Here is a 14,397-nt window from a genome sequence, read left to right on the forward strand (position 1 = left end):
TGAGCACTCGCACGTGTAAGCTGTCAAACCCAATAAATACTTCTCTTTCATCTCCAGCGATGCCATGCTCCTCTCAAAAAATATTTGCAACATTATTGGAAGATCTCAAGAGGTCAACCCACCAGTTAACCTGCTCAGTAGCATATCCAAAATATGCAGAGCCAGGTAATCAAAACGTTTTGTGACCTCAGTTGGTGCAAGCAGCCACTCTCAGCGCTTGAAAGTGAAAAAGGACTTTTCTTCCAAAGAAGAAAAAATAAACACAAGGATTGCTGCTAACTTAATGTGTTCATGGGGTCCTATCCATTGCCTTATGTTCTCCTTAAAAGGCTCTTTAAAGGTTATGGTATAAAAGTGAAACATCTTGCAAGTGCCCCAAGGGCTCTGGGACACTGTTTTCAAAAGGAAGTTTCTCTTGGGAGATAAAGTCCCTTTGAGACAACCAAAAATCAATTGCTTATGAAAGTGGAAGTTGGGCATCTGCAGAAAGCTGTCAAATAGCAGTCAGAAGACCACTCCACAAGCCTGAAAACAAGTGTTAAAAGGAGATTCATGTTCATACTCCCAGTTGCTCAGAGCAGACCCTCTCTCCCATCTCCTGGGCTGGACCATGCTGTTAATGCCCAACCTGTTTGCATTTTGTGGGCAAGAAGCTCTTGTGCCCTGTCTAGTAAAACCATCTGACAGTGCTGCAGCTGGGGGGCAAAAATCTGTGCCCAAAATATAAGCATCGCACGCAGGCATGAGCTGCCTGGGGTTGGCAGGAGAGGCACTGCTGGCCCCACTGAGCAGGGTCCAGCACTGGGTCCAGAGCTGTTATCCCAAGCAGTTTCTCCTCCAAAAAACTCTGCTGGCTTCCTCCCATCCAGCTGGGCTTTTACCCTGTGGGCTTGACCCCTTTCCTCAGGGCTGGAGTTCAAGTGACCTCTATTTAATTTCTCACCGCCTTCTGATGAGTGTTTTCATAACACTTTTCTGCTTCCCAGATTTGGGGACCTGCCAGAGGTCAGCCAGAGCTGAAATCCTCCTGGTCTTTGACATCTCATTTTGTTCTCCACAGGATATTTCCTGGAGAGCTCACAGGAGTTTTGAGAGAGACCCGCCTGACCCTGTGGCAGGAGGAATTGGTGCTGGCAGGGGTCATGGTGATGCTCTGTGATCCTGTAAATGCCTGGGAAGCACTTGGGAGGAAGCCATCAGCCCTGGGAAACAGGGACCAGGAGATGCACCTTCTGCTGTAAGCTCAGAGCAAAAGCATAGCTAACAGAGACATGCAAAAATAATGAGGGTGTATGTCTGCAAAGCTGGGGGAAAAAATGGGTAGCTCAAAAAGAGCAGCATGGGCAGAAGGCTGAGAAATACCTCCTTTCCACATGCAGTATTCCAGTCCCTGTAAAATCCAAAGGGATTTAATTGTTAGTCCAATCAATTCTCCTGTAGGTTATTCAGCATATTTTCATGGAGACCCTGATGACATTTCCAGGGACTTCAGGTCAGCCCTGTGCCCCCACCAGCAGGCAGTGCATCCCAAGTCCTTTTAGCCCAGGAGCCACCCAAGAGCTGCCAACAGTGTGAAATCTCTGTGCATCTAGGCTTGTTTGCCCCAGTCTGGATTGGTGTGCCCTTTTCTCATTTTCACCAGTTCTTGCAGTGTGTTTGGAGGCTTTGTGGATGAGACGGAGCCCCCTGAGCCTCTTGGGCTGCCAGAAGCCTGCAGCTCTGGGGATGTGAAGCAGTTTGGGTACCCCTTTGGGTTATTTAGCCCCATTGGCATTGCAGGAAGCCCACCTCTTCCAGCCTTTTCATTGCCCATCTGCTTCTTTATGTGCCAGTGAAGCTGTCGTGTGTGCTCTGGACCCAGTGCCCATGTGTTTGGAAATGCCCCTGGAGACGATCCATCCTTTGGTGCCTCTGCTCCTCAGACATCTCAGCGGTCTGTTGACACTCCTCTCGCACACAAGAGCCTGAGCTGGTGCCAGCAGCCCTGCACTCTGACATGGAAGTGGCCAAATTCCCTTTTTGGTGTCCCTGGCTCTCTTTGATGTGTTGCCTCACTGCCCCAAGCCTACACACCCCAGCCCATGCTATTCCCCAAGGTGAACCCCTCTTTCTCAACAGCCATGAGAAACATCCTCCTTGTGGTGTTTTCAGATGGAAAAATATGTCCTTGGTTGCTGTAAATAGCGCAGAGGAATGATTTCTCATGATCCTGCTCGGACCAGTGTTTCTGCTGCTTGAGCCTCATGAGCTCCCTGGGCAAATGTCAGCAGAGAGCCCTTCTCACCACGCTGTGGCCAGGCCCTTCCCATGCTGTTGACTTCACACAGGCCCTTAGGAGCCCCCGGGGAGCCAGAAACCCGACTGGCCCAGGTGCTGTGAGAAACAGCCCTTTGCTCTGGGAAGGCAAGCCCTGCAGGGAGAACATGCCTGCTCTGCACATGCCAGACTAAGCTTGGAGACCTTCACTGAACTGCCTGATAATTAAGGGTTGAACCTTCTGGACTGTATGACCATGGGATCCTTTCATATGGATAGCAGCTGACTCCTCCTGATTGTCTGTCCTGTGACAGGTGTCTCAGAAGGTGTTCAGCAACTGCTGGCACCAAGATGTGTGTGGTGGGGTGAGGTAGCCCCTGTCCTACCTAGGAACATGACAGTGCTTACGGTGTGACTGCCTCTCTCTTCAGCTCCACATGATCACAGGTTTCACACACCCAGGCATGTGTCTTGTCAGGAAAAGAGGGGAGGGAAAGCAGAGCAAACATATCTTAGCCTTTCTGGCTCTACTTCCAGCCCTGTGCAGAGCTCTACACCTGCACCCAGAGAAGGGCTCCCAGCAAGGGTCAGGGGTGCTGCTCCACTCCTGGGATTAGTTCCAGTTTCCTCCCCTTGCTGAAGGTATAGCCTGAGCTGGGAGAGGCAGAGATGGAGGGAGGCCGGGCTGCACTACTATTTGTGACAGTGGCAGCATCTTCCAGGCCACCTGTGTGGCCACTGGCAAAACAGGCCAGCCCAAATTCACACCCATGAGCTCATGCTGTGCAGAGATACAGCAGCAAATCGCCAGGGTCAGAGGTACAGCCAGCCTGGCCAAGGAAAGCACATGGACCAATGAAGCCACCACTCCCTCTGTGGGAGGAGAACATTCCCATCCAAGGGCAGTGGCAATGTGTCCCCAGAACACCCCAAGTGCAGTTCTCGTAGCTAAATAAGTCCTTTGCAGCGTTCTCTCACTTCTGAGGCTGCCCCGTGCATCACTTCCAGGCTGGCACAGATAAAAAACTGGCCAAAGGGAAAAAGGAGGCTATTTCCCATATGGAAATAGGGCCGTACAAAGGGACCTTTGCTCCCAGCTCCCATGCTGCTGTGAATCACCCTCCTCCCAGCCCCCAGGGAAAGTGCCGCCAGAGGCAGACCTGGCACATGGAAATTTCAGCCCTAAAGTCAAATATTATTTCAAAGCTAATGACAAACAAAATCTATTTTTGCAGTGGTCTTGTTTAAAATATTTCCCCTTAATCCTCTTGAAATAGCAGTAATTGAAAACGGTTCCCTGCCATGCCAGTGCATACTTCTTTAATTATATCCTGCACTGCCTGTTTCCAATGACAGGCCCTCCCTATCTGTTTGCACTTACTGGCCTTATGAAAACCAGGCTTGGGCCCAAGTCGGCAGGAACCCAAAATAAGAAACATTTCCCTTCGGAGGCATCATTTGAGCTAATTAACTTTAATCAGCCCAGAAACATCTCTTTGAGATTTCTTCCCCCACCTTGGAGCTGGGGCGCTTCCAAGAAGCTCAGAGGGTGATGCTGATGAGCCTTGACTTCCCAGAGATGGTGGGTGATGATGTCACCCAGGGGGAAATGGGATTGTCCCACAGTTTATGGGGTGATGGCTTCAGGTGTTCAGCCAGTGTGGGGGTGGGACACCCCATTCCTCCCACCCTGGCACAAGCCCAGGGATGGCAGCTCTGTGCTGGACCACAGGCAGCTCAGTAAAACCTCAGCCCCTGGAGCAAGGGGCAGGGGCTGAAGAGCAAATTGGGCTGAGTTAGGTGCCATGACATCTCCCCAGGTGGGTTGTGGGGTGTTGAGATACTGACGTGGGTCTGGTGGCACTGCTGGAGAAACTGGTACCCAGACAGTGCCTGGAGCTTGGAGCCTGCAGGTGAAGGAAGGAGGGGAATGGTGTGTGTCTGCTCCAGTGCTTTCCATCCACCCGTGTTTGGTGCCTGGGCTGTGCATGGGGTGGGATTTGGGGCAGAGCTGCCAGGTTTCCCCCCAGTCTGGACCCCACAGCTCTGGGCTCACTCAAAATCACGGCTGTGGGCACTGAGAAGCCTGGATGTGCCCTGGATCACTGTGCCCTTTGAGCCTGGAGCTGGTGGCTGCATCCATGCTGTAGTGAGTCTGGGGCTGTTCATCCTTCCTGCCATATGCATCCCTTGCTGCATCTGGGCCATTTTGGAGAGGGGATGGATTTTTTTACCAAAATATTTCTCACTTGCTCTTTAACCTGCACCAGCTTAAGGGAAGAACTGACCTCATCACTTGGAGTGATGAGACCCTGAAGGTACTGATGGGCTTTAATTGCCCCAAGCAGACTCACCTGGGACCCCCCCACCCACATCCACTGCCAAGGCCCGGGAGCCCATTTAAGCTGAGACTCAGACCTTCACTTTTTCCTTGAGCATTGTCTCAAGCCAGAATTCAATTCTGTACTTAATTTTGAGTAGAAAGGTCCACTTTGACACTCTTTCTACTGAGTTTGGTGTTTGTTTCTTCTCAGGGATGGGATGTCTCCCTAAGCCAGGGTAAGTGAGCTAGGATTTTTGAGTAAATTCCAGCTGGATGGCTCCTGCTAGAGTGGGCTGTGTGCTGCAGTGCTTTTCTGGCCAAGTCTGAATGCCTGCAGACCCGGCAGCTGTACTAACCTGGAAAGGCACCAGCAGACCTCACTGTCCTGTTACATGACCCTTGACTTACCCATGCAGAGGTGGTGTGAGAAGAGCAACCCATAAAGGACAACTTCTGCATCTCTCGTGGAGTGCTCCAGGCTCTTTCTGAGTCCAGAGGCAGACTTAAAAATTCCACAGGTGAGTTAATTGATACCTCCATGCAAATTAACTCAAACCTGGAGGCAACATCTTCCACCAACTCCTTAAAATCCCTGCAGAGGACAAACCCATCACCATGTGGGAGCAGGTAGTGGTGCTGCGCTGCCTGGTGCTGCCTGCAGGGCTGGGAGTTGCAGGCTCCGTGGGAGAGCCAAGCACTCGGAGCAAGCAGTGTGAGCAAACTCCTGTACAGCCATGATAGGCTTTAGAAGGAGGGGGTTAAATCGTGGGGGTTTTTTGGATGGCTGCTGAGTAGCCAGAGATGTAAAGGATGTGCTGGGAAGGGAGCAGCCTCAGTAGCAGACGATGCTGGAGCAGCCCCACGGGTCCCAGCACAAACTGGATCCCAGACACGGTGTTACACACACCCAGCAGCCTGGGTCTGGGTCAGGAGCATTCCACTCTGGGACTGGGGGCTTTTCTACCTTAGGTACCCAAATATTTTAGGGCTGCATCTGTCAAGGCTCCCAAAGTGTCTGGCTCTTAGCCTCCCAGGCTTGTGATCCGGGGAAATCCAACAGCAGGAGATGTTGGCTGTGAACAGAAAGGGCTGGTACAGGGAACTGGGGAAAATATTCTTGCAAGCTTGTTGGCAGGGCATTTAAAAGTAGTTACAGGAGCAGAAATGAGTGATTGCTCACTTTGCTGTCTGCTCCCTGTGCACTTGGAGAGATTTATTGACTGGGAGCAGAAAATCAGATCCCCCATTCCAGACTGTGTGTGCAACTGAGCACTAATTATTGTTAATGGTTGTACTGAAGTGGATAATTTTTTTTCTAGCATGACAGCAAGAATAATATGATTTAGCAATATCCCTACAGCAAAAAGGCCAGGAACTGTTCTGAGGTTATTTCTGCAAGCTTTGCACAACAGGCAGAGCAATGGCAAGAAGACAATGGGGAAGGGCATTGGCATGGATGGAAATCAGTCCCACTGATCTGGGGCTTGGGATGGGCTCAGCCAACAGAATTGCTCATCCATCTGGGAACAGGGTAGCTCTTGGAGCAACAAACCACAGGGGAACGGCCCCAGTGGTGGTTTGCTATGCAGAGATGTTTTTTTTCCATCTTCCTGGGTTGCAAGGGACTTCTGAGTTCATGGAGCTGAGGTCTGCTTGTGGGGAGGCACAGGGGGAGAAGTGACAGCCCCAGGTCCTCTCCAGCCAAAAGCTCCCAGCTCCTACTCATTAGATGTGCAGTGGAGGAAAAAGGGCAGATGTAGCTGTGTTTAAGTGCAGGTCCCAAAACCAAGGGGGGCTGGGTTGCACCCATTGCTGGTCAAAGGGTTGTGCTTTGTACCGTGAGGAATTCAGTGCTTTTGCTTCACAACCCATCTGATCGTTAGGACTGTCTGGGAGTGAGGAGTGGGAATTCTGGACTAGCTGTGGCTGTAGAGGTGAGTGGAATAAATAATAAAAGCCTAAAGGAACCCTGGCAGTAGGGATGTTGCTTTTGAATATGTGATATGGGGGAGTTATAAAGTACAGAAATACATAAACCAGCCCACACAGTTATGGGGTGTGTGACCAAACAGAACCTGGGGAAAGCAATCTACAGGGCACATAAATTGTAGGCTAGTGGGGGAAGCTCCTTTGGGCTGCTTTCCCTCAGGCAGCAGTGATTTAGCATCCTGAAAGGGCAGAGTCAGCTGGAATGAGAGCGTGGATATGAAAACCCGAATGCAAGGTGTACTCTTGTGTGATAAGATCTGGGCTTTGAATGGAAAAGGTGGTAGTATTTCACCTGTTGATTCAGAGTTTCTCCCAGGTTTCCTGGCACAGAAACAGGACAAACTGGATCATGTGTGTGATGCCAATGCCCGTTTAAACATCTGGATACATTTTGCTTTATATGTGTGCTAAGTAATTCTAATATATGACTGGGAGCTATAAATATTCCCATAATGACAGTAGGATACCTCTTAGCAAAGCTTTGTCCAAGCCAGGCTTAGAGCAGCCTGAATACAGGAGTCACAAGAGGGAGCTCGAGTTGAACTTTAGGATTTTCTCTAAGGTGTAAGAGGGTCGATTTTTTTCCATTTTTTTTTTTACCTTCACGATAGGCATAAAGGATAGAAACCTCCACTGCAAAGAAAGTTGATGCCCCTTTTTTAACAGCTTTTCCCCTGAAGCTGGGGCTTGAGCAGCAGGACCATCTCTCCCCAGAGCTGTTTTCCATGGTTGGAAGCTTTTTCTCCCTTCTGTTTCAAAAATCATCTGCAAACAAAGCTCTGAGTATCTGCCTGGCCAGGATTATGACTTGTGGGTTGGTTTTTAAGGGAGCCTGCTTTCCCTGGCTCCTGCTCCCAAGGAGCTCTTGTGGCCACCAAAGCCTTCTCACCAGCTTGGTCAGGAGCTCTTGGTGTGGGGAGCACCTCTCTAACCTTCCCAAAAGGGAGCAGACTGAGACTTTGGAATTTGGTCTGTCCCCAGGCTGGGGAGAACTGGGGAATGATCCCACCCACATCCTTCTGCCTTGGTGTGCCTCACAAATGACCATGTCCATGACCAATCTGTGCTCAGGGAGGAGAAATCATTACAAACACCCTGCCTGCAGCTTGGGTGGGTGCTGGGGAGTCAGGTTGCTGCACCCAGAGACCATCCACCGAGAAGGTCCTGGGGCTGGAGCAGCCTTTGAGAGAGCAGAAGGGACGTTGTCTTCTTCAGATGGGTTTCTTGTAAACTGACAATTAGCTGCCCTAAAACCATAATGAGGCAACTTGACTCTCTGCTGCTGGGGAGTGGTGGCCTGCAAAGGGAAAAGGGAGCTTGTGCTGTGCCCTGGGGAGGCCAAGCATGAGGACCTGGCTGGGACATTCTGCTCCTTCTCTGCCTTGGAGGAAGCAGCCAGGCAAGCACTGAAGATGTCCAGCTTGCAAGGGTCCATCTCCTCTGGCTCCTGAGAGTGCCCTCATCCTGCCAGCCCTCGGTAATCACGGTGTCATGTGGAGGGCTTGGAAATGTTGGGTTTGCACCAACCTGCACCCTGGGTCTCATCTGCACTGGAGGAGATGGGACAAGAGCTGCCCACATGGAAATACAGTACTGAAGGTGCTGGGCTTGATCAGCCTTCCTTCTTTTGCAGCCTTCATCCCACTGAACTTTCTGAGCCTCTGGAAAATTTGCCTTACCATAAGGCACATGAGCAAAACACAGCGGTTGAACCCATGGATGGCAACTTGGAACTCATCCGTGCCCCCAGGGCTGGAAGGCAAGAGGTGAGGATGAGTGTGTGCACCTGGAGGTTTGCTCTGGGGTTAGTCACTGCCCCCATAACTAGGGGGGTTAAACCAGATGCCTTCTGCCTCTCTCCCAAGGACAAAAGAGAAAGCACAGTTAATTAGCAGGAAATATGTAATTGTTAAATCCACAAAACCTGTTTCAGGCAGGTGTGGTCACAAAGCACCCTGGAGCAGTTTTGTGTTAAGACTTGAGCTGCTGGTGTCCTATTGCTGAACAAAGGCTGTGTTTCTTCCTTATGCAGAAAAAAAACCAGCTCAAACCTTGAAATCCCAGTCTGGGACCTCACCACGGCTTGGGGCTCCAAGGAAGGCTTGCATGTTGGTGTCAGAGGACAGCTCTTTCCCTAGGGAGGTCCCTGACAAAATACTGTCAGGGCATGGGTAGGAGAAGCAGCCCAGGGGAAGGGGTTTTCCTGAGGGAGGAGTAACCCTGGGGACAATTTCCTGCATTTGTAAACAGATCCCGTGGGTTCTCCATGTCTGTGACCCATCTGGGCCCAGAAGAGCTGCAGCAATAGCTGCAAGCACAGCAACCACCCTGTGCATGGCACGTGTATTGCTGACCAGGGCTGTGCTTCACTGGGGGTGCAGTGAAGGCATTTCACCCATGTGTCCTTGTGGTCTCTGCTCCTCCCTGCTGCGTTGTGTAAGGCTTGGAGCAGAGCAAAAGCCAGGTCAACATGGGGTGCCTTTACACCTGGTGTTTGCCCAAGGAAAGGGTGATCTTGTCCTGAAAACCAGGCACCTTGGAGCAGCTTATGCTGGAATGGGATGGCTGTGGCTTCCCATGAGGCTTTATCTGATGCTCTCAGCAGTTTCTGGGGCTCTAAGGGTCTTGCCTGCATCCAGGCAGCACCTCTAGGGAACAACATGTGGAGGAAAAAAGAGGGAGGACAGACAGAGGCTCTGCCTGAAGGAGGAATCCCAGAGAGCGCATGGAGATGGACTGGAGGTCTGCAGGACACCGAGCTCCAAGACTGGGTGGCAGTGTAGGGGGAAAGGGTGGAGAGATGCCTTTGAGATAGGTGCAGTGAGATGTGGTATCCTGTTGCAAATGCTGTGCCTAAAAAACGTTTCATGGGAAGCATGGTTGATTTGTCCTTGTCTGGGAAGATGACTTGTGAGCTGTGAAGCTGAGGGTGAGTGATGCTCTCAGAGCTCCCACTTCCACTGAGAGGCTGTGGATCAGAACAGATCCCTAGGGAATGGCAAAACCAACTTTCAGGTCTGATGGAGGGTTAAGGAGAGTGAAGAGATATTGTTACATTTGCTCCTCATCAAAAGGTGTTAACTTCCCCTTGGGGTGCTCCATTCATCAGCCCAAAACCTAATGGGGAACGGTCCTGCAGCCCTTTCCTGAAAGGATTTTGCTCACAAACAGAAATGGGGAAGAAGGGTGTGGAAAAGCAAATGAAAAATGGACCTTTAGCTGCTCCAAAAAAAACAAGGGCCGGGAAAGCTCTTCAATGCAATTAGTGCCGAGCCAATGCGAGGTGACCGTTCTTGTGCACGGCCCCGCTTTGTGCCGCTCCAGCTGCGGATTTATTGTCCCCCCGATCAGCCGTGGCTGCTGTGGCGCTGCCGGCAACTCAGGAGGGCTCTGCCCAGCCTCCACACAGGGTGTTTCTCATTTCAGACTTCAAAGATGGTTGAACAATGTAGCTGCACATCAAAGGGCTGAGCGGAGTCCGGGGGATGCGGGAGGAGAGGATGAGCGCTGGCCCCACGGGAGTCGTGGGCGTCTGTGGGGCGCGGGGCCCCACCGCTCCCTAGCTGGGCCAGCGGCGCCTCCGGCAAGTTTGGCTCATCCCTGGCTGCCAGCGGAGTCGGGAGCCCAGCTGCAGCGCTATGGTCAAGGCGCTGTGCTGAGGTTTATTCCTTTCGGGTACAGTGAGGAATCCGTCTCTTTCCAGCTGTTTCGGCTGGAACGCTTCCCTGGGGAAGCATCTGGCTTAGGCTGTGGGTGTTGTGCTGCACCCATGGTCTGGCAGAGCCTGGTCCAGCCAAAGCATGAGCAGCCTGGCACATGGGCAAGCCCCTGCCCAGCCTTCCAGACAGGTTGTGTGCCGAGCATCACTCTGGCTCCTGCCTCGGAGAGCCTGTGCAGGCAGGGAAGGGATCAAAAATGGATTTGTCACTCTCTGCTTTGCTGCTGCTGCCAGCAGGAGCTTTGACATGGCTGCACAGGGACAGGCTGTGGTGGCCAATGCCCCTATCCACCAGCTGCCCTCCGTTAAGGAATGCACACGTGCCGGCGCAGCAGCCCCGACGGCACCCAGGACACACAGAGCTGCAAAGGAGCTGTGCACGGACCTGGGGTCACGGCACACACCGAGGCAAACTGTGCCATCGACCTCTTGTGGCTCCTGTCACTGCAGGTGGTCCCCGGCAGGATCCCTGTTGTCATGCTGTGACCCTCTCTGAGCGTCTCGGGGAACCAGCCTCAGCCGTGCCACTGCTGCGAGGCAGCTTCGGGCTGGAAAAAGGCAGGATTTTGTAGGTGAGACTGCTTTTTCCCAGCTGTTCGTGCTCTTTTGGATGTTGTGCACACTCTTTTCTTGCTTTCCTGTAGCATATGATAAGAAGTCCATCAAGAGGTTGTAGATGTTGAGCATTAAAAGTGTTGAAGCTTTTGGGTTTTTTTTCCTTACAGGGATTTTTGACCACCTTAACTTTTCTCCTTTTTGCTGCCTTTCCACACCTGCAGTTCTTGTCCTTTGTTTTCCATTTTCAGAGAGGAGAGAGGAACGCCAAAAGATATGGGTTTTTTCTCTTTTGAGGAAAATGGCAGGTGGGAAATGATGAGTCAAGAAGTCCATGGTATTTTCCTCTTTCGGTTGCTTGATATCTATGTCACTCCAGGTAAATTATTAACTCTTCCTCCACCTTTATTCCCCTTCTTCTGCCCTGGGTTGACCTTTTCTATCCCCATGCCAGGGCCAGGGGCTGGTGTGCTATCATGCTGTGTATCACTCCTGGTGTTGTTTTTTGACAAATGTTTGAACTCACAGAAGTCCTCCTCCAGGCTATAAATAGGAAATACCAGTCAGAGGGGCTAATCTGCAGTGGTGTTGACATCCCCCAGGATCACCTGTGAGTGCTCAGCAGCTTCTCAGAGCAATCAGCAAACCAAGGTATGAGCCAGTCAGAGCTCCTCTGTCACACTGATCAGATCCCGTTTAAATGGAGGGAGAGGTGGTGCTGCAAAGTCTTCCTAATTATCCCCAAATGTCAGCTAACAGCTTGTCTCTGGTGTGGGGAGAAAAGAAAACTTGGTGGTCCCACCAAAAGCAAGTGTGAGGTTGTGTGGGAGGTGCTGGTGTCTCCATAACCAGAGGTTTTTAAAAGAGGAAGGAAACAAGGTTGTACAGGTCAGTTAGAGCTGCTTTTGAAGGAGAGGATGGGTCAGATGTTCCTGAGGTTCCTTCCCATCCTGCCTCCTAGGGACCAGTGAAGCCACTGGAGGTGAAAGAAGGTCTGTCAGCTGATGGGATCTAACAGACCCCCACATTGCCTGTGCTGGAAATTTGGAACCTCTGAGGGTCTGACAGTAGAGCCTTGCTTAGCATTGGGGGTTTTGTCATCTGAAAACCCCTGATTTCTGGGAATAAATGCACAAAAGTGCTCCTAGGTAGGAGGTTGAGATGGTACAGGGGCACATCTCTTCCTGAATTAGGCTTGCTACCGTGTCCCCATGCTGAGGGATGGGGGATGCCAGCCACAGTCACACATCTGCTGGAGAGGTGGCAGGAATTGGAAGCATTCAAAGTGCCTGGACTGGGAGCTCAGTCAATATTTGTGGACAGGGGTCACCTGCACTGAGTGATTTTTGAAAGCACTTGAAGGCTGATGGATGACTTCACCTGGTGGTGGTAGGAAGGTGGCTTCTGGTCGGGCTGTATATGACTTAACCATGTGCTCTCCAGACAGCTTTTCCTTAGGATTATTTTGCTTACAAGTTACCTTATCCATAAGTCCTATTTGCTCTGACAGTCTCTGCAGCAGTTATGTTTTATTACCTGTGAAATGACAGACACAGATCTCTTAACAATGAGGTTTGGCACAGATGAGCTGAGGAGGGTCTGAAGTCCTTCCTAGTGCTGCATGTTATTTGGGTGCATCTCCCATGGCACTTGGGGACCATATATGTTTATCCACTTTGAGTCCTGGCACAAGATGTGGTGACCAGTGGAGGGTGTATATGTCCATCAGGGTTGTTCTTGCGAAGGTTTTGAGCAGCTGTCTGGGGAAGCTCTTAAATCTAGGTTTTAAAACCTCCAAACCTAAGAAGTTGAAAACCACAGCTCTCTAGGGCAGCAGTCTTCTCTTGACAAATTCCAAGGTTACATTCCTAGGAAACATGGTGACTTATTAAATCAGGTTAAGCTTTGCCAAGTATGTTGGAGCAAAACACTTGCACCCTCCATGCAGAGACCTCCTTGCTTAGCAAGTAAATCCCTCTCCCATAGTCAGTGTTACAGCCCATGTCTGCTCCAACACATCCTTGGGTCTCCTTAACAATGGTGTTTCTGGGAGGTTTCAGGAGTAGTTCAAGATACTGAACATACCTAGCCCTGATTAAAACAGCAATGTAAGTGTCTGACCAGTGTTTGTCACTGGGATTATCCTCTATGTTCTGGGAACAGTAAATATGAATCAACAGCCCCTGCTGCTTTGGGTTTGTCTTTGTTTTTAAGGAGGAAATTGTCTTTTGCCTTGGAGGCGAAACAAGAGCCTTTTTACGGCCAAAATCCAGGCTCTAAGTGGGGGAAACGTTTTTTCACCAGCAGCTACTTGCAGCCCCCCCTCACCTCACGGATGGCTGTATCCCACAGCCTTGCAGGAAGCAGTGGGAGGCAGTAGCCACCTTTGGGGCAGCCTCACCTCCACCTGCAGTGAAGAAAAGTCAGTTAAAGCCTCTGGTCAGTAAGGGGAGGCAGTGATAATATTGGAGAGGGGAAGATTGAGTGTTTCACTGACGAGCCCGATGCCACATTCCCTCAGTTCTGAGTGTGTGGCAGCAGCAGCTCTCGGTGGAGAGCACCCCACTTTGCTTGGAGACTGGCTTAACAAGAAACTCCACTGTTTTTTCCTTGTTCTTTTCCCCCTTCACTATGACACATGCCAAAAGCAGCTGACACAAGCCTAGAAAAGAGCAAAGCAGGCCGTGCTAAGACTTGTTTCTACATAGTTTTGCCCTTCCTTGGCTTAAAGTGTTATTTTAAAAAGCGATTGTAAGAGTGGTGCCAGAGTTTTTCAGAGAAGGTGAGTTTTCCCATCTGATTAAGAGTTAATAGACATATTTAGTTTCTCCTTCCCTCTGCTTTAAGGATAAAAGCCTGTCATAGAGCCCAGGCTCGTGCCACAGGGCTGGGCAGCTTTGCTCCTCAAGGGGAGAAGGGGCTTCTCAGTAGACAAGTGTGAATATCCCATTCCCAGTTCTCATACTGAGCCACCACTGGATACTTACTGCTCCTAGCATTCCCTCTGATCCCCCATGATGGATACACCCCTGGAAGCTAATGGGGCTTGTGCCCCCAGCATGTGAGGATGTGGACAAACCCAGCTGTTTGGTGTCCCAGGCTGGCTTGAGGGAAGGTGGTAAAACAGTTCCTTGAATTTTGTGCCTTCACCTGGCCTCACTCCAACCCTTGGAGAAAGCCCATTTTCCTCAGCAGTTTCTCTGGGCAATGGTAGTGGCAGAGTCCCTCTTCTGTCCCCAGTGGGGTGGCAGCAGATCTCCCCTCCCATCAGAAATGGGCACAGGGATCTCTATGGCTCTGTCTGGGTATCCCAGAATACTATTCCCTGCTATACCAGCAGCAGAGGTGAGTAAAGCAACAAGAATTTTCCTATGTCTCCCTGCCAAGGGCTTTTCAGTGCCCTGGGCAAGCACGTGCATAATTACAGTAATTGCCTCCCTGCTATCGAGTGTCCATCTCCATTAATGCTTTGTTCTACACACCTGGGCCAGACCATTGCCAGAGGTATTTACAGAGGGGAACATCACAGTCCTGAAGCAGATCACTGAGGCTTTGG

This window comes from Pseudopipra pipra, chromosome 9, assembly GCF_036250125.1.
Source record: "Pseudopipra pipra isolate bDixPip1 chromosome 9, bDixPip1.hap1, whole genome shotgun sequence".
Taxonomy (NCBI): Eukaryota; Metazoa; Chordata; class Aves; order Passeriformes; family Pipridae; genus Pseudopipra; species Pseudopipra pipra.